At 40.7% G+C, this 20238-nt stretch overlaps 1 protein-coding gene across 3 annotated transcripts in view; it reads right to left on the bottom strand.

Moving 5' to 3' along the window:
• The window catches only part of il1rapl1a (interleukin 1 receptor accessory protein-like 1a), a 271904-nt gene extending 253861 nt beyond the window's left edge, over positions 1–18043 (bottom strand). For all 3 annotated transcript variants that reach the window (XM_086052044.1, XM_086052047.1, XM_086052048.1), the window contains exons 1-3: positions 17824–18043; positions 17061–17212; positions 13914–14034 (exon numbers count right to left, since the gene is read on the bottom strand). The gene's annotated coding sequence lies outside the window, so the exon portion shown is untranslated. The remainder of the gene's footprint in view (positions 1–13913; positions 14035–17060; positions 17213–17823) is intronic.
• Between the last annotated feature and the right edge of the window lie 2195 nt (positions 18044–20238).

Here is a 20238-nt window from a genome sequence, read left to right as displayed (position 1 = left end):
TGAAGAGATGTTTCTTTTGGCATTCAAAGTTGGAAATCCAGGACATTTATTCCAATTTCACACTTCAGGTTATGTGTTTCATACAATCCAGCAACGTCTTGTCACTCTAAATTCATTTAGAAGGCAGTGTGCACCCGCAAGTATTTTTCATCTTTGCCGAAACACTTGTCAACATCATTATCCCGGCTCATTAAGATCTCGCTTCTAACCTGAATTATACATCAAGCAGCCAATCCGGAGCCGGCATCCCAAGCTGTCACGGGAGTGTTGCTCATGTTTCCCCCATCTGAGACGGTTCCTTTTAATCAGAGTACTGGGCTTAGGATCAGCATTCCCCCCCATCCAGAGGAATACAGGAAAGAAGAGAGAGAAGAAGAAGATGAAGACATGGGAAGAAGGGAATGGAAGAGGAAGAAAGATAGCAGTGGGGTGTTGGAATCCCACAGGTGCAAGAATGAAAGGCTTCATCCACTATCATCTTTCTTTTCCGCTATCATCTAGGTCTAGGACATAGATGCATGAACAGTATGTTCTCTGTGCTTTAATTAAATTGTCCAGCACGGTTAAGTCAGTTTGTGAACCTGAAGGAACTAGGGGAAAGGTACAGGGGAGAAAAGTACAGTGGTGCCTCAAAGGTGGATCCCCATTCGTAGCTAGTTTAGTGTTTTCACCTCTGAAAACCTTTGTGTGGTTTTCGGTTTGTATGTTATGTTTCACAAAGGAGGCGCTGCAGGATTGTTTGAAATTGTCACCCAATTGGTTTTCAAAGAGCAACATTTTGTTTTTATTACCAAAAATGATGATGATTAATGGTGTTCCATGCGTTATGTTTGATTTTTTTTTTTTTAATGCAACTCTTTGTTTCAGCGGCGGTTGTTTTTTTTAAACTGCTCTATAAATAGGTATGAGATTATTTGAGTTCATCTTGTATAACTACTGCTGGCTGAACACATTCTAAACTGTAAAGTATGTTAAGACTTTACCTCCTTGTCGAAGATCTATATATATATTCTCCCTTTCTTAAAAATATATGTTGTGTATATAATTTACTTATATATATAAGATATGTAAACACAAACAAAGGCTAAACATAGTATAAGCTCATTTTTGGTAGCTCTTAAAGTCATCTTGTGTAAAACAAATGACATTGTGGAGAGTTAATTTTTCTAAAGGTGCTTCAGCCGGGTCATATGGCTGCACCAGTGACATGAAATGGAAAGAAGTGCTTTATCTTGTTTTGCCAATTAATTACTGTCAAGGAATATTTTTCACAAAATTGTATAACATTTGGGGTGTCATACCTTAAGATCGCACTACCTTTATGAGTAGCAGCCTAGTGACAAGGCATCATACCGCTCTTAAAGTTCATGGATGATAGGTGTGAGGGTATTTAATTCTTTTTTTATGTCACTGCTAACAAAACTTACCAAACAGTTATTTCAACTGGTCTCTGGGAAGCCAACTGTGTCTGGAGACAATTGCACCATCCCTCCCATAGCCTCTGGTGTTCATTAACATAGAAATTGATGAGCCACAATTGACGATCTAAAGCAAAGTTCAGACAGCAAGGTCAGCCAAGAGCCGGTAATTAAGCCCCGGCCCTTTAAGTGCCGCTATTATTATTAGTAAAGCGGGCCAGAACCCATTCGCGGAACACTAATATTCTCTCAGAAGCCTGCAGGACATCAACTTGGAGTGTAAAACAATTATAGGAGACGGCGTATGGCGTTAAGTATTGACAGCATACACACTGTATATATGTATACTCAGTATGGAAATTTAAATCAAATTCGTTGCCTTGGGTGCAGTTCGTCTTCTCCAAGTTTACAGATAAGACGAAGAAGGACATCCATGCTTTATGTATGCTTCAACTGTTAATGATGACATATGCATCTGCATGGGGAATAAGGCAAAGCAATGCAGCATGTGTATGGATGGTATGTTTCCCTGGAATTTGAACATCAAGACACCAAGACCATAAAAGGAGCCTGTCAAAGTGACCTCATATCAAGATTAAACTGTTAATGTGCAATACAAATGCCTAGCTTGTTTACAGAGAAAGCATTTTGGAATAAATCCAGAAAATTTTACAATCCCAATTCCAGAGGTGGGCATTTTACTAAAGTTCGTCATCCGCCAGTCATCCGCCAGTAGCCTGGGTACCCGCCCGTCATCCATCAATCCGTCTATTTTTCAAGCCGAACCAAACTGTAATCATCTGTCTGTCAGTCATGTGATTTTAACCACGCTTCTGTCAGTAAACCTCAAAGGTCCGCCAGTCCATGTATCGTCAATCCGAAAAAAAGGTCCAACAGATGAAAAATCCATCCATGCATCCATCCATTCTCTAAACCCATTTCATTAAAATAGTAAATGGAGTGCACTATGAGCATCATAATGTGTCAGCTTGCTGCTCAAACAGCTTTACACTTACACCCAAGTTTTACGTTAAAGTTTTGCTTACTTTAACCAAAATCCTGTGTCACATTGTTGCCAAAGGTCCTGGTGGTCTTCATCTTCTTCTACTTCTTCTGTCTTTTAGCGGTTGGCTATCAAGTTCTTGTGCATTACTGCCGCCTTCTGAAATTTAGTGTGGGGTGTGGCAAATACCATTACACCACCTCCTAACTCCACTCTTTCAAAAAACAAAAGTAGAAATGTAAAAATTAACTCACAAGAACGAGTCTGTAAAATTGTATTTGTATTCAAAGCAACTTAGTATGTACTTAGTCATCCTGAGGAACTGATGAATCTCTCTTTGGTGCTTACCGCCACCTGCTGTACATATACAGTCAATGAAGTCTGGGTAGCGTTTAGGTCCCTGCAGCAAAACGGGCGTCCATCAATAATGGACTGTGAGGTCCGTTCGGACTTGACCAAGTTAGTTATGATTTCAAAGATGCAAATCCCCTTCCGTCTTTGCTTAGTCCGTCTTTTTAAAACGTTTCCCGTCTATCGTTTAACGTCAGGAAAACCGGTGTCCGTCATAGACGGATAGACAGACCGTTCCATCGGTAAGCCGGAATTGGTTGAAGTTGGTAGACGAAAACGCTAATGGAAGCCCCTACAGGCAATTACTGTTTGGTCCGGCCAGACAAAAAGGAGGCTGAACGGACGGTGGAAGAGTACCCACACTACAGGCATAAGGCGATCAACGGACCGGGAATTTTTAGGAAAATGCCCAACTCTGCCGTGACCTTGTTCGTGTGTCGTCACTGTCCTCAACTCCAAAGTAGTCAGGAGCGAACCGACTGCAGTTGTTTTTGACTTGTTCAACCCGTAAATGTAACGCACCTCTCGGTCCAGTGACCGACAGCGATGATACACAGACGCATGAACGGGATGTCATATAGCTTGCTTATTCAACTGCAGGGCTCCATTCCATCCCATTTCAGCAGCTAACTGTTCTCTATGTCACTTACACTTGGAACTGAGCGCATCTGCTCCACCTCATAACTACTGCTACTTGACTTCTCTTCCAGGTCCCCCACCCGCCAGTGTCAATGACACACATGCCTATAACGGTGCATTCCGCCTCTCATAAAAGAGTGACAACCAATCAAAGCGGACATTTTCATTTATTTATAAAACCCTGCCGTTGGCCTGGATAGGGAGTAAATAAGTGGACATGCCCGGGCAAAAAAGAGGATATTTGGCCACACTAGATTTGCCCATGTTAAGATATGTAATGTTATAAAACATAAATGTTGACATTTTGTTAATCCATAGTAACCTGTGTTCTACTTGCAAAAAAAAAGAAGAATGATGGTATTAAACCCAATATATACAGAAAAAAAAGTGGCTTTATCTAAACTGAAGGTCTGTTTTCTGCTCTTCTCCCTTCTAGGATCTTCCACACTCTGGAATGGCGTCGCAAAAGCGGCTCAAGGTTAACTTATGCTTCCATCAGGAAGATAATACTTCAGCCAATTGCTCTCTAGTGTAAAATAATACAAACCCCTGTAATAAAAGTAAGGGTTATGTCTTGATAATTGCACCTTTTGACCACAGTCACTTAAAAACAGCAATAATGAAAATAATTTGAGTGCTCTTCAGGACAAACTGTGTCTCCTTTCAACAACTTGAAGGTTTACTCAGAGTCTCAAGCTACAAGACCACAGTTCTTTCGCAGCGAGATCCACACTTAAACAAAGTGACAGGTGTGGGCAGACGTTGCTGTAGCTGTTTCTTTTCTTTGTAACTTCTTTAGAGACTGTCCCATCCATGCCTAAACAGGTGAACACTTGAACCAAGAGCCAAGAGCCAGTTTCACAATCTGACAGTATGATTTGTGGCGTCAGTGTTCCTGCACTGACAACTCCCCCCAAAAACATCTTATAACACTGATGGAAAGGGTTTTTTCCGTTTTCCATTTTTTGAAACTGTGACTTTTTAAAAACTGTGGTATACTTTGAAACTGGTAATCAGCCCATACCAACCTACGGGTACTTAACACCGGTGTTCTGAGATTCCTTCCTATCGTCGAGACGTCCTGCCAATGCACGATGCGCTTGCGGGTGGGGGTTAGGATTAGGCATTTTTGTCGGAACAGGCTATCAAATCAGCCTTCAGTAGGAAGTTTCACATGGGTAGGACATTTTGGCAGAACACCGGTCTCCCCTCAGCAAAGCGAAGTATCACAGTATTAGCATTTGGTTTCCAACCCTAACAGCAGTCCATTATTTTTGTGGGTAATAGACATACATTCCCTTGGAAAAGACAAAAGATTCAACTGAATGACCACGAACCTTTATCCAGACCTTGCAATTATCTGGGTTGAATGGATTTTTGGAAACATTTCAATCACATCTCCAGCCGGCTCCTTTATACAGTTTAAACCTAATTGCCCTTTAAAAGAGTAATACAATCTATCAAAATATCTTCCATCTTCCAAACCGCTTATCCTATACAGGGTCACGGGGAGGTGCTGGAGTCCTATCCCAGCCGTCAACGGGCGAAGGCAGACTACACCCCGAACTGGTCGACAGCCAGTCGCAGGGCATCTATCAAAATATATATATGAAATATATATGATTACATTTAACAAAGAGAGAAGGCAACAGTAACAAATTGAAACATGTATCTATAGATCTGGCGAACTGTATTTACTATTACAATCATTAAAACGCAATTGCACAAAAAGGAAACAGTATAAAGACTGTCATTATTGAATCGTTTGAGAATCAGTTTCTGAATGACTCTTCCATTGAATAACCAAGTAATCAAGTCTCTCAGCAATGCACCGGCCTGCTTTTTATTTATCAATTTCTCATACACATTTTGGCAATAATCACGTCACTTTACACTAACACTGGGTCTCATCGGACACTGTTCTGTGCAGTGATTGGCCAGACTGCATTTCCAAAATTTAGAGGTCTTTTTATGTTTACAGGAGACTGGCGGTCTGCTCCCACAACTTGCAACCACACTAACGGCGGTATCTGCAATATTTGTGTGATATTTAAAGGGTCTTAAGTATGACATTATGCTCTATTGTCCAAGCAACCTCAAACCTAGGACATCCACTTGACCGGAAGTCACCTCTAGTTATCCTACAATATTATATTTAAACACCAGTAAAGGCAACTGATTACAGAAGTCATCCTGTTATTTAATTAGCAAGACAAGAGAAGAAAAGAGAACAAATGGGGAAAAGGGGAGGATTATTTGGTGTTGAGTCGTGCCTGAAACAAACAAAATTCCCGCGGAGATGTCCTCGCAGCATGCACTTGAAGACATCTGTGGGAACATCTGCTGCCACCGCTGCAATCATCAGCATTTCAGTGCTTCCTGTCAGGATGGCTGTACTGACACTGCACCCCGATTGCGCGCCACCTACAATCTCCATAATTGCAGCTCTGCCGTAATTAGTCAGTGACAATCCTCATCGTCGTTGTTGTTCTGCATCTGCATAATTGCGGTCTTTGTGGTGTGATTCAGCCTATAGCCATCACATTTACATTCTGCATTATTTGCTGCATATCACGGAATTTCTTTTTCATTTTTCAAGTCAAGGGATACAAAAATAATCCTGGATCCGATTAGTCCGTCTGGAAATTATTGTTTTTTTTATCTTTTAAAAATAAATAAATAATTAAAGGCTATTAAACCACTATGCAAATTATGAAACATCTTGGTGGATTATGAAATGAGTTGTTGTGTAATTAGACAGTTTTGCACATTATGAAACCATTTGGTGGATTAGGAGATGAATTTGTAGACTGTAAAACCAAATTGGTTATATATAAAATGACTTGATGGGTTATAAAATGACTTGATGGATAATAAACTGATTTAGTGGATTAAAATTTCTGGCTCAGGAAATAACTGGTTGGATTATGCTGCAAATTTGTAAAAAAATAAACAAACCAAACCCCCCCCCCCCCCCCCCCCCCCAAAAAAAAAAAAAAAACTAAGGCAAACTTGGTGTTTGGTGATGTTTGCAAACAAATGACTGGAGATGTTTGCTTGTGTAAAAGAGGCTTGTGATACCCTCTCTAACAGGCTAATTTAGGCAAGACAAAAAATACAATGCGCATGAATTTGATTGAATTCTTGATCCTTGGGGAATTGACGAAAGCGTGTCGGAGACATTTTAATACTCCTGGGAACTGTTTTAAACGGTGCGAAAAAAATTGTCTCCTTCAAAGCAACTGAGACACAATGGATCACGCATCACAACACACACATCACTTTGCTGAAACTAGGAGAGGTGCTGTTGATTCACTCTCAGGTAAATTACTGTAATTTCTGTGATTAATATGACATTTTTCTGACACACACAGCCTGGCATACCGCCTTTGTGACGTCCTATCCGCCCAAGAATTTTGGAGGCGATAAACAGGAAACTTAAAAAATATTGTCAGACTAAGCATAGTCGGAAACCCATTTTTTCGCGGCGAATTCCCTTTTACAGTTAACTTCAACTGGATGAAATTTAGTTTGATACCACATTCTTTTAAATATCATCATAACTCCACTAAAGCTGTTATCATGCCATGATTCCCTGCTAGCGTGTAAGTCTTTTTTACGCACCTGGTCTTGGGCACTTTTCATCGACGCTGTATTTTATGTGTTGTTTCTCCTCGATTTTGGATTTGGAAAATGAATAAATTGTGCAAGTGATTGAAAAATGTGATAATGTTAGGTCTATTCTACTAGAAAGGTGAATGCTTTTCCTTTGGGTTTTAAAAGTTTGGAGCACAAACATGATCATGCCTGCCAAAAATGAAGGAGAACGCTTGGTGTTAAGGTCAAGAGACTGAGGAAGTGAGAGAGAGCGAGAGCGAGAGCGAGAGCGAGAGCGAGAGCGAGAGCGAGCGAGAGAGAGAGAGAGAGAGAGAGCAATGGAGAGAAGGACAGAAGGAGAATAATTGTAGCCTAAAGTGACAAAAGGAGGAGTGCCGCTGTTTGGCACTTCATCATTTTTGGCTGTGAATGACTTTGCATGAATTTGTAGGATGACTAACAGCGGATATTTTGCTCTGCTTGTAATTGGTCGAGCATAAACAAGTTTGTTAGTTATCCTCTCTCAATGATTTTTTTTCTCCATTTTACCTGCTTAAGGGATGAGATATGGAAATGATGACCCCTGAATTGGCTGCAATGGTTGTAATATTTTTTTTTTAATTCAGCCCTGTATATCCAATCTCACATATTAACCTGATAGTGGAAATCACACATAATTTATGTGGCAGGTGGAAGCAAATCAAGCATGTATTTCATGTTGCTTGCTGAAACCTGTACCAAAATTTCAAATTGTCATATGTAATAGCTAATAAACCTGAGATATTGCATGCATTTTCTTGATATGATATTACATTAAGCAATATTATTCTTGACTTCTGATTCCAAAACTACTTATCCATCAATTTGTTGTGGACTGTACATGTAATATGAGGATGTGGTTCAATATTTATATGGTTTCAGTCATAATGGCCCTCCAAGTGAAACTTACTGTACCTGACTAAATCCACCTCTTAATGCAGACACTATCACATTGCAATTACATAGTAGAAACCATCAATACTGTACAAAATGCAATTACATCAGGCAGTGCCACACACATTATCCTCGGCAGTTACGAAATATTATTAATCTAATAACATGATAAAACATAACAAATTGAATAAAATATATACTCACCAGATATGTATATTTCTAGAAATACTGATGTGTGATGATCACTACAGATATGTTTTGCAATCAACCAATCAAAAGTCTGAAAATGCTGTCATCATAATGGGGGCAGCCAGCTGGCCTTGGGAGGATGATTTTGAAATCTGATTGGTTAAAGAGCAGTCCCATAGCGCGGCACGGTGGTCGACTGGTTAGCACGTCTACCTCACAGTTCAGAGGTTGTGGGTTCGATCAAGGCTCCGGCCTCCCTGTGTGGAGTTTGCATGTTCTCACCGTGCCTGCGTGGGTTTTCTCCGGGTACTCCGGTTTCCTCCCACATTCCAAAAACATGCTTGGTAGGTTTTGTTGGACGCTCTAAATTGCCCCTAGGTGTGATTGGGAGTGCGGTTGTTTCTCCCTGTGTGCCCTGCGATTGGCTGGCAACCAATTCAGGGTGTCCCCCGCCTACTGCCTGAAGACAGCTGGGATAGGCTCCAGCATGCCCCGCGACCCTTGTGAGGATAAGCGGTACTGCAGGACTGATTCTACAGGCCCTGGGCAAATTAGATTGACATGGCAACACAAAGAAACTGAAATCTGATGAGACAAAAAATATCTAACATCCATATAAATACACTGGATGCAGTGCAGTCGGGAGAAATGCTACAAAATATGGACATTAAAGTGGTGGGAATACATTCATGCAATTTAATGGCACACATGATGGTTTGTAAATGGAAGTACGGTAAGTGCTTTTGATAGTGTTTCGGCTTTGCTGGTTTGACTGCTCACCACTCTGACACAGCCATTTTGGTTGAAAGGTGCTGTTCTTCTTTAGGTTGTACCTGAATGAAATCCTTCTAGTCTTCTTGTAAAATTGTTTGTCAGGCGCCATATCTGGTCCACAAGTCATAGGTTGCCCACGTGTGCTCCAGTTGGTCAGCGTAGCCGCATCAATTGATTTTTAAAGTTCAATGTTTGACTTAAGGTTCAGTTGTTTTATACTTTGTCAAAGTTCATATAAATTCTCAAGTTAAAATTGGTCTCCATGGCCTCATTGTTGTAGAGAGGAAGCTTCTTTATTTTTCCCATGTGCTCCTCATACTTTTTTTTTACAAATCCTCTTTCCTGCTTTATGTTTTATTGGTTTGGGTAAGCGCACATCAGGGGGATTTAACCATGTTACTTGTTTCATATGAGTATTCAACGCATTATTGAAAAAAAAGGGAAATCATGAGCATTTTTAGTGTATTAGGTTCATAACCAGACTATTTTCCAGCCAAATGAGCCTGTGTAAAAGGGGTTGAACCTGCATTGCTAAAAATATATATTTTGCCTTGAAAATTGAATAGTTTCATAATAATACAAAGTGTTTATCTGTCGGATTTACAAATACTGTATTAATCTGACTCCATCCTTCAACCAAGGTTAATTGGTATCAAACTCAAAGAAAATTATGTATTGTTGCATTTATTTACTAGTCTGCCTGTTTTATTGTATTTTATCAGGCTGCATCCTGGCTAATGGAAAGACGTTAAAGGTGGACTGCTGATGTAAATGTTTTTATTTATTTATTATTTGAAATGTTAATTTCAAGAGCATAAAAATCTCTTTTTGAATATTCTGAACTCCTACTTCCATGCTCATGTCCATCATGCCAGGGATGATGTCATGTTTTGTTCTAGACAACAAACTTGTTGAGAGTGAGTGAACCGGCCTCAATCGCTTGAAGACAATCAATAATCAATTCCTAGAATCAACCAAATTCTTATCAATTCATTGATTATCAAACTCATCCCAGAGTGACACTTTTATTGGGAATTGTTCTTGGAATCAAGAGCTCCCCCACCCCATATTTGCACAGAAATGGCTTGATGTATTCTGCAATAACATACACAATGAAACACTCCAAAATAATGTTTTACGATGTAATTGGGGGTATAACGTTTGTGTGAAATCTTACTAATTCCCTGGAGTTTTGGCTGGAGCTGTCGCTTAAGTGCTATTTTTGCAGAGTTGTTCTTTTCTTCTCACTGTCAACATCCGTTTCTCGATGGATTTACACAAACGACCCCTCAGGGAAGAGCAGTTTGATTGGCATATTGGGCTCAGCGTTATCCCCACTATGTCCCCCATGCCCGCAACCAAGTATCAACACACATCGAGCATTATTTACTAAAGACTTGCGGAAGGCCAAAATGGGCAGAAATGCAATAGCTAAACAGACTAAACAGCAGAGCTGTGAATTTGTCTATGCTTTAGCCCATCTATGAGTCCTGTCTATATTTCAGACCCGCCCGGTCGGTCCGAGTCAGCCAAACGATGTCGAGAACGGACTTTACCATGTCTCACACAGGTCCAAACAAAGAAAAAATTTAAAAGTGTTGTATATTTTTCGGTCCTACAGATGCAAAGACATGCCCCATTTGTTTTTTATTTCCCCGATCACCATGCTGTGCGTGCGTGTGTGTGTGTGTGTTGTTTTTATTTCATATTTTTTCCTTTATTTTGTGGGGTGTCTGCTTGTGCGGTGCCTGTGTTTGACGTGAAAATGCAGATTGGCTTTCGTTGACGAGGGACGGACCGGGACCACGGGGGTCGGCTGGAAATATCGCCGAAAAGTTATAGATGTATAGACGATACCCAGCTCTGCTGACAGTAAACACATCCTGTTGTTTCCAAACAAACAAATAATTATCACCTCACAATATTCATCAATCATACCCAAAGACGTACATTATAAGATGAACCTAAAGCAGGATTACAGCAGCAATAATTTTCAACAAAAACTAGGTTGCGCTGACATACAGTAGTTACAGTTTCATTCTTCTTTCAAATTTACACTCTCGAGCTACATAAGTGTGCCACCACCTAGTGGTTGAAAGTGGAATTGCAATGCAGTGTACAGAGTTATTAACTGTACAAAAGAAATCTGCGAAATAGCGGGAACGTGAACTTGGAATCAACGATGGAGGGTTGTATACAGTAGATATCAGAGCTGGGCAGTCCGTCCCTGGGCCGGACCGGTCGGACCCTCCGGCCCGGCCGGATGCCCACTTTCGGGGCGGGGGGTGGGGGCTGAAAACTGTTTTAAAATGGCTGGACTAAGCATGGCCGGAAGTGGATTTTAGTCCGGCCCACTAATCAACCCTCATGCGTGTGACGTGCTCGCGAGGTGGCCAAATTTCATCTCAGCCTACTCGGTGAAAGGCTTCTTTTTAGGCTTGATTCACATGACCGCCGCGTTGTGCTGTTGACGACAGGTCTGCAACACATGCCACGCACACATCAGGAATTGTTGCTGCTCTGATCGATCATTATGTCACATGTTGCGATGACATATAGGTTAATAATTATACATACAATACGACAAATTCAACCACGGGGCTCACAAATGCAAGTAAGAACATGCAGTTGGGTAAGTACTACTGGCGCATTTGAAGCGTGTCCACAGCGGGTCCGAATTGTAAATTAGCCAGCTAATGATCTTTTAAAAGCCTCTGCCGTTAGCAACTCTCCCGCATCGATGTCAATCACGGACGCTTTTTTTTGGCACAAATCTGTGCATTGGTGCTCGCTATATATATATACCTTTTCTGTTACAGTATTGTTCTGTTTTCTTCCACTAACACTTCCAATTCCACCAATTTACACTTTCTGTGTCTACATTCTGTGTTTATGTGGTTCCCTCCCAAATTTCCCATGGTGAAAGCCATTTGAGCTACCATAAAAGCAAAGCCCTGTTTCACATAGAGTGATCTCCACCACTTTTAGACCTGTTGTCTACAGTGCACACAACATGTTAGAGTGAGTGCACACACTATTTAGCACAACATATTTGGGCTGTGAGTAAAATATCACAATCTTAGTTGGTCACGCACAATCATTTAAGTTTTTTTGGTCAGATGTTAAAAACATGATATGGTCATCAAGATGTTAAAATTAGATATGGCGTTTGCAAAAAATATAGGTGAAAAAAGACATGCAGAGACTCGTCATGAACTGCGCATACTTCGACGTTGGACAGTAATCAATACAGTTTTGAGTATTGATAGCTAATCCTGGTGCATTGATAATGTGTTAACGTGATAGCTAACGTCGCAATTTGTCCCAATTTCTATATTTTGTTCCATCACATATCATATCATATCATATCATAACATACAAATGATAAAGGAGGACTCAAACATTTCTAACAAGTGAGTCATGATATGGTTCATTCATATTCCACTTTGACAACTTGTGGTCCTTGCGTTGATAGCAATGGGACAACAGAGAATTAGGCCTTGATCCACTCCATCAACAGAGATTTATCAGTACACTACTGTTCGTAATTCCCAAATTGATCCTCTTTGGGGATTATTGTCCTAAATCCGAGCAGGAACCTGACTAATTTTGAATGCCGTCCAGTGAGAACAAGCTGTCAGCAGGCATTATTTTTAAGAATGGAATGGAGATTTGAACAACATAAGATTGTAGAAGAAGGCTGTGTCAATTTTAGTTTTTCATCTGAGAAGAATATTAATTTCATAAAAAATAAATAAATAAATAAATAAATAAAACAATTGTATATTGTTATATGTTGTGAGTATTTTGAGCTTGGACAGTGCATTGGATTAGTGGTTAGCACATCTGGCTCACAGTTAGTCGATCCGGGGTTAGAATCTCTGTTGTAAATTGGAGCTTTCATGTTCTCCCTGTCCTTGCATGATTTTTTTGGTTATCTGTGCCTGATATACCACACCTCTTACTGTGATAGGCTCCAATTACTTGCGCCCCAAATGAGGACGAGTGGGATAGGAAATGATTGGATGTTGTTAGGCTTTTTTTTCTGAGGTTTTAGCTGTTCTTGGTCTGTGGGCTGTAAATGGCCTAAGGGCCGTAACTTTCCAACCCCTGGTCCAAAACGATTGACGGTAGGTTGATGACTAGTCTTTTACACTCCAATAACCCCCAATACTCAGACACACAGAGCTGGCTGAGTAGGTTTGCAAGGGCACTGATCTTGGAAAAGTTCTCAGTGAATGAAAGGTTCCCAAAGTGGCGAGGTATTCACAGGTACTTGACAAGCCCACACAGGCTGGCCTTCACACGGCTTTATGTAAGCGCAGAAAGAGAGAATGACAGGCAAGGCGAGCGAAAGAAAAGTGGGAAGAGAAATCAAGGACTCCCAAAAACAGTGCAGTATATGGAAACGATGAGTACCCAAAGCCATCTCGCACTCGTAGTAATTGACCACAGATAGCATAAACACAGCTCATTATCAAAACCACTTCCTTCATCCTTTAGAAAAGATGACATAACATACTTCCTCAGATGCGAACCTTACACTTACACAAGATGATTTTTTTTTCTTATCAGACCTTTTTGATAATTCTAGCCAATTATTCCCCAACTTTTCATGTGGCATAGAGACAGAGCCCTGCCACGAATAGTAACACTTCACGAGTAAGTGAAGCCCGCCAAAAAGGTTTAGAATTACCTGTAGATGCCACAGCATGGTGGCAAAGCACTACTTTTGTCAAAAAAAAAACTATTCAGCTCTTCAACATAATTCCGTGGCAAGCCAGCAAGACGGAGGCAAAACACTGCTTTTGTCGGAAAAAAACCTCACCTATTTGTGTGTGTGTGTGTGCGTGTGGGGGGGGTGTGCGTGTGTGTAGGTGAATATGGATATGCGGGAGTTCACTGCACATTTAGAACATTGGCTGTAGATGTACAGAAAAAGTGTATGTCTATTTTAGTATATGGAAGTCAATCTTAACAATACAGTTCGTTTGTGACTGTTGGCTCACCTGCTTTGTTTGGCTGGGGAGGAACCGCCTCTGCAGCTGCCTACAGGAGCTCAAGCAGTGGCTGTGTTTCGGGGCACTGGCTGGGAATCAAACTTGCATCATCTGCACGACAAGTACCAATCTAAAATATAGTGCAAAGTAAAAATACATTTAGATTATTCAAGTAAAGTTTAACATATGAAGTTGAAGTATGTTTGTTTTTTCAGAGGGGAATGCACAAACAGGGCAAGTAGTGAAAAAGGGCTGTCGAGATTGGGCAAAATGCCAGGAAAGCTTTCTGGCTTCAGATAAAACTTTGCTTGTGGTCCTTCCACTTACTCATCAAAGCGAACCTACGTGAGACGCGTGTATGTGTGTGTCTGTGTGTGTGTGAGGGGGTGCACTTTTGTGTGTGTGGTTAAGCTATGAGTGGGCAACTTTGACCAAAAATGTAATATATAATAATAAATCTTGGCTTCTTCTATCTTATTTTGTTCCAATTAAAGTCTAACTAGTCTTCTTTTGCTCGCAGATATTCTAATCTCAAGAGACTTGAGGTTAAATAAAGGCTAAATAAAATAAAATGTGAAAAATCTTGCAATTCATCCTCATAAACGGCAGCATGTGGGCCTGGTTTGTTTTGTGTTTGGAGCTCATCCATCACCTACAGACTCACACAATGGAGGTCAGCTAAGTGAACAATGAGGGTGTGAATTTTAATTAAATGAATACGTGCATTGTGTTATATTCATATTCAGCCTTTCAAGCAACGGTTTTGTTTGTCGCACTGTGATCCTTTTTTTTGTGTTTGCTTGGCTGACTGTCAGTTAAACTTTTTTGTGGATAAAAACTTTGGCACTCTCTCAAACACTGAAGTGTATTTTTATTGACTTCATTATAGACTTGGAATAACAGCTAACTGTATACAAATTAAATCAAGCAGCGACTCTAAAACTCATAATTTCACCGGACACTTTATTCTACACATTCTAATTAAAAAGGAAAGGAAGGGCTAAAGGACTGATTTACGAAAGGGGTGAGCAAGCAAAAGCGTGTGCGAACTTGATTGCTCACACACGCAGGATCCTGCCAGCTAACACAAACAATTGCCATGCAGTTCATTTTGCATGTTTTATTTATAGAGCACTTAACATATTTAGTACGTGCCATGTAATTCATCAATCGACAAATTGTTACGCCTGAGTTTGCGTCTTTAAAATACATGTCGGAAAGGCTGGTGCGAACCGCCATGAAAAGGGCTGCCAGCGTGCTGCAAGAAAATGAGAGGAAGCGGGGAGACCTTTTCAGCCCGTATAATCATTTGGAAACCAAGATGCCATGTCACCTGACAAAACTCCTTTTAACTCTGCGTTTTCTTGCCACTGACCCACTGTGTTGACACAGTTAGCTTGAAAAAGTTACTTTATTGATTACTTGCTTTAAAAAGGAACAAAAGGGAGATGGTTATTACGTCCCATTTTGGGGGCCGAGGACGACAAGATTTTTAAAAAGGATGGAGTAAGTAAGGACGGAAGTGACCCTATCTGGGTCAAGCACAGACGGACGTGTTGTATTGGGTTGTTTTAAAAAGAAAGACCATTGTTTCTCTTCTGCGTTATCACGGGGCCGCCTTTATTAACTGCCTGCAACAACACCGTAACTCGATACTTGAAGATACCAGCAAAAATATAACGTTGCTCTAAAGATGTAATTGCCTCAAGGTGTTAGTGCTTCACTTCATGTTTTTGATATTTAATATGCTTGTAAAAGTACATTATTTTGTTTGGACTAATTTTAATGGTCAGTAATCGTTAATGGCTTTAAGAGACGATTGACGATTTATAATATACACTCTTTGTACTCTGTATGCACACAAAATTAACCACTAACTCCAAGTTTTCTGCTTGGAAGTAATCTCCATGGAGTCAAATACACTTCTCCAGCATTCTCTGCCACACCTTGGAAGGATTCTTCCGGGATTCTCATCAAAGTCACGTCATGGCTTCACATCATATTGCACGCTTGATGTGGGGATTGTCATACTTTGAGGTCACTGTCACAGAAATAAGCTTCTGACTTGCAATGCAGTGCATAATATGTTGCTTGCTGCTATGTCTTGTTAAACCTGGAAAGAAAAGATTGGAGCGAAATAGAGATGTACTATTTGTAGGCGATCTACATTGGCACGTGAGCAAACTATGGAAGAAGTGCTTAGAGTAATCGCCAGGCTGATTGGCTGGCTATATGTCTCATCGCATGCTCAGCGTATGTCACTGTGATAAGCTTTAACTCAAGACTGTGCATAATATGCTGCTTGTTGTTCCACTTTACTGGACCCATAAAGGAAAAAACATGCTATACTCACAAATCTGCAGACAATTTCTACTTGTGCTCTTAACATTTCAGGTTAAGGGCCGTTGTGCTCCTAGTAAAAAAAGAGTCTTCAGCCCTACACTGCCCAAGGGAAGATCCTTACTCTCACAGGCTGCCATTTTGTCCACTAACTGCATCACATAATCACCATCTCTTCTCTGATTGGCTAGGTTTTGCCAAACTCGGGCAACAATGTTTTGAAGAATGCGAAAACAATTTGAAACAAGTTTGCTGTTGTTTGCAACGCGTCCAAACCCGTGCAAACTTTTAGGAGCAAACACCACCAAATGCAATGTTTTTGAATGTTTGCAAACAAACGTTTGCTAGCGTAGACAAGACTTCAGGAAACTGAGCACGCCCCATCCCGCTCCACATATTGTTCGACCAATAGTGTGTACAGATTTAGAGTGTGGATTTCATTACCATGATTATGGCAGAACTCGAAGTGGTTCTACTTCGAACACCGAATTTAATAAAGTGAGTGTAAAGCACAAGTGAGGCCCACACGACAGCATGGATTCCATTTTTCTTTTTAGAGCTGCCGTATTACAGTTAAGTTTTGAGCTATAGGATTTCTTTAAAAATATATTCAATAAACGTGTATGTATGTAAATAAACACTAAGATGTAGTAGTTACAAGGCTTGAAACTAAAAAAAATGGCCTAAAACAAAATAGTTATAATACTTACAACAGTCTGCCCATGGTTACGAGGTTAAGAGAAAAGCCAGCGCTAATTCTATTAAATCCTATTATGCTAACTAGCTGTCTGTTTGCAGATATTTATTTGTACTTACCTAGTAGGAGCTGCGCACACCTCTCACTGCACTGTCTCAATTGTGACTGCACAACAAGTTGCCACTTAGAGCTGTCGATGAGTCCAATCGTAAATAAGCTGGCAAGTCTTACTGCAGCTAATCAGTGGAATTGTGCTTATCTGGAGGGAAAGCTGTGGAGAAAAAAAATGACGTGCTTGGTAAAAACTGACATCAATTTTAAAATCATCATGTCAATTGTAGTTTTAATCAGGATACAAATTTAACTCAACAGATTTTTTTCCCCCATTAATTGTTTACCAGTGTTATCAGAAGCAAATGCTCTATCTATACATCCAATAAAACTTGACCATCATTTAAAAGTGGCTCTGAATCTTTACCCAGCTGAGCTACCAAGTCATGCGTAGAAAAACTCAGTGTGGGGTGGTAATAATGTAATTTGGCCTCACTGTTATGTTACTGGGGCAGAATGGCAGAAGGGCTTCCTCACAAACATATTTTCATAAAAGATTAATGACGGATAGTAAAGCAGTACAGAAACCCAAGTATTTGTAGACAAGTCATTAAAAAGTCAATCTTTGCTAATTATTCGAAGACATGTGGAATTCCACAAAGTTAATTGACACTCAATTAATTGTTTCATTGATTACTAAGCCCATCGGTACTGAGCATTTGTTTGAAGTGTCATGTTGATGGTAAATAGTGCCATTTGTCAGTTAATATAGTGCTTCAGTTTTAAATCCTGTCAGTACACTGATTTAGGTTCAAAGGACTTTGAATGCACCTTAACTTGTACTGCAAAGCGGCGACAGTGATGTGGCACGTGTCCTCCTCCTCCTTCTCACCACAGTGCTGGGGAACCAGAAACAATGTGTCCAGAGCCCACAAAAATAGGTCATGCTCTCTTCTCTGAACTGTGCTGCTCTGTTGCATAAAATTCATTCTGCTTGTCTTTGCAGCGATTCCCCATTCTCGTCAACACGCTGTCAGCCAGACGCACCGCACCTGAGCTGCATCATTACAAAACTGATGAGTTCAAGCAAGAGCTGCTTGGTGATTGGCTAAAATAAAGGTGAAGCAGGCTATTTCGTGGGCATGTGATACATACTTAATGTGGCTATTTTTACTTTTGATGTTGACCCAAAATGTGCACAAATCTATGGCTAAATGCTGAAATTAAAGTTGGGTTGATTGGCTATATGTTAGGAGAATAATCATTCTTTAACTCATTTAGTATCAGGCATTTTCAGACCTTCTTTTCCCCTAATGTGTGAACAAATTTGAAAAAAAAAATGAAATTCCTGGGATTGAATGGCTGGACTGTGAAAAGACATATACATGTCTTTGGGATTGAATGTCACTGTCTTGGGAATCAGCTTTTGTATTCAAGATAGTGCATGTTATATTGCTTGCATTGGTAAAAGATGACACTCTTGACTCTTTGCTAGTCTTGCATCATATGATATCACAATCATGCCAAACTAAGCCTATTTAGTTAAAGTGGAAGTCAACCCAATCATCTCAGGGGGCGGCCATTTTGTCAAGTCTGTCGACTGAAAATGACATCACAGTTGCTCAGGGCTCAGATATCAACCAATCATGGCTCAATGTCAGAAAATAGGTGCGCTGTGGGGCGGTACGGTGGTCGACTGGTTAGCACATCCACCTCACAGTTCAGAGGTCGTGGGTACAAATCCAGCCCCGGCCTTCCTGTGTGGAATTTGCATGTTCTCCCCGTGCCTGCGTGGGTTTTCTCTGGGTACTCCGGTTTCCTCCTACATTCCAAAAACATGCATGGCAGGTTAATTGATCACTCTAAATTGCCCCTAGGTGTGATTGTGAGTGCGGATGTTTGTCTCTGTGTGCCCTGCGATTGGCTGGCAACTAATTCAGGGTGTCCCCCGCCTACTGCCCAAAGACAGCTGGGATAGGCTCCAGCACGCCCCGCGACCCTTGTGAGGATAAGCGGTATTGATAATGGATGGATGGATGGGTGCGCTGTGATTGGTTATTACCTGGACCCTGAGCAACTGTGATATCCTTTTCAATCGACAGAAGTGACAAAATGGCCGCCTCCTGAGATGGCTAAAAATGGGTGGATTTTGCTATATTCCGTAAACGCAATATTAATCAGAATGTCCTGTTTCAACTAGTGGCCTACATAGAACATATTCTTGAAAAAAATGTTTGGGTTGACTTCCACTTTAAAATGATGCATGATATGCTGCTAACTGCCATTTCTCAGTAACCTTAGGAAGAAACAACAATACTAGATGCAAAATGTTGTGCTTGGATCAAATGATGCTGCTCTAATGCAAAAATATCATTCTTTAGCTACAGCAGGGCGGCACGGTAGTCGAATGGTTAGCACGTCTGCCTCACAGTTCAGAGGTCGTGGGTTCGATCCCAGCCCCGGCCTCCCTTTGTGGAATTTGCATGTTCTTCTTCCCGTGCCTGCATGGGTTTTCTCTGGGTACTCCAGTTTACTCCCACACTCCAAAAAAAAACAGGCTTGGTAGGTTAAATTGGACACTCTAAATTGCCCCTAGGTCTGATTGTGAGTGCAAATGTTTTTTTGTCTCTGTGTGCCCTGCTATTGGCTGGCAACCAATTCAGGGTGTCCTCCACCTACTGCCTGAAGACTGCTGGGATGGGCTCCAGCACTCCCCGCGACCCTTGTGAGGATAAGCGGTATAGATAATAAGCTTTTTGAAAATAAACCTATTTAAAATTGTTTTTTTTAATCTGTTTTTTTTTTGTAAACAATACTGAACCGAAGTTTCCAAAAAAACCAAACCGAAACGTGATTTAGTGTACCGTTACACCCCTAATGGATGGTATTAATAACCTCCTGTAGTCAAGGAACTACATGATATGCTGTTTGCTACCGTGTAACATGTCTTTATGCCTGATTGTCAATGCTATGGTGGCCTCACGTGACGGGATTATTTTTGACTATCTGGATATATTTTGCTATTTTAACCGTATTGAACATGACAATTGAATACTCTTGTGGTGGGACATCTTATCACAGTTGATCCAACCTTTAGCACACCACTCCATTTCACTTAAACGGGGCTTAAGTGCTAATCACAGATAGAAATTCTGGTGGTGGTAGGGGGTAGGGATGAAAGCATCGGAGATGAGAGGTCAGCTTAATGTCACACAGAAAAAGATGCTTGTGAAGCCGCCAACCTTT

This window comes from Filicampus tigris, chromosome 14 (genome assembly GCF_054856515.1).
Source record: "Filicampus tigris isolate MCC_2025a chromosome 14, RoL_Ftig_1.0, whole genome shotgun sequence".
Taxonomy (NCBI): Eukaryota; Metazoa; Chordata; class Actinopteri; order Syngnathiformes; family Syngnathidae; genus Filicampus; species Filicampus tigris.
This window is presented reverse-complemented; position numbering and strand designations above follow the sequence as displayed.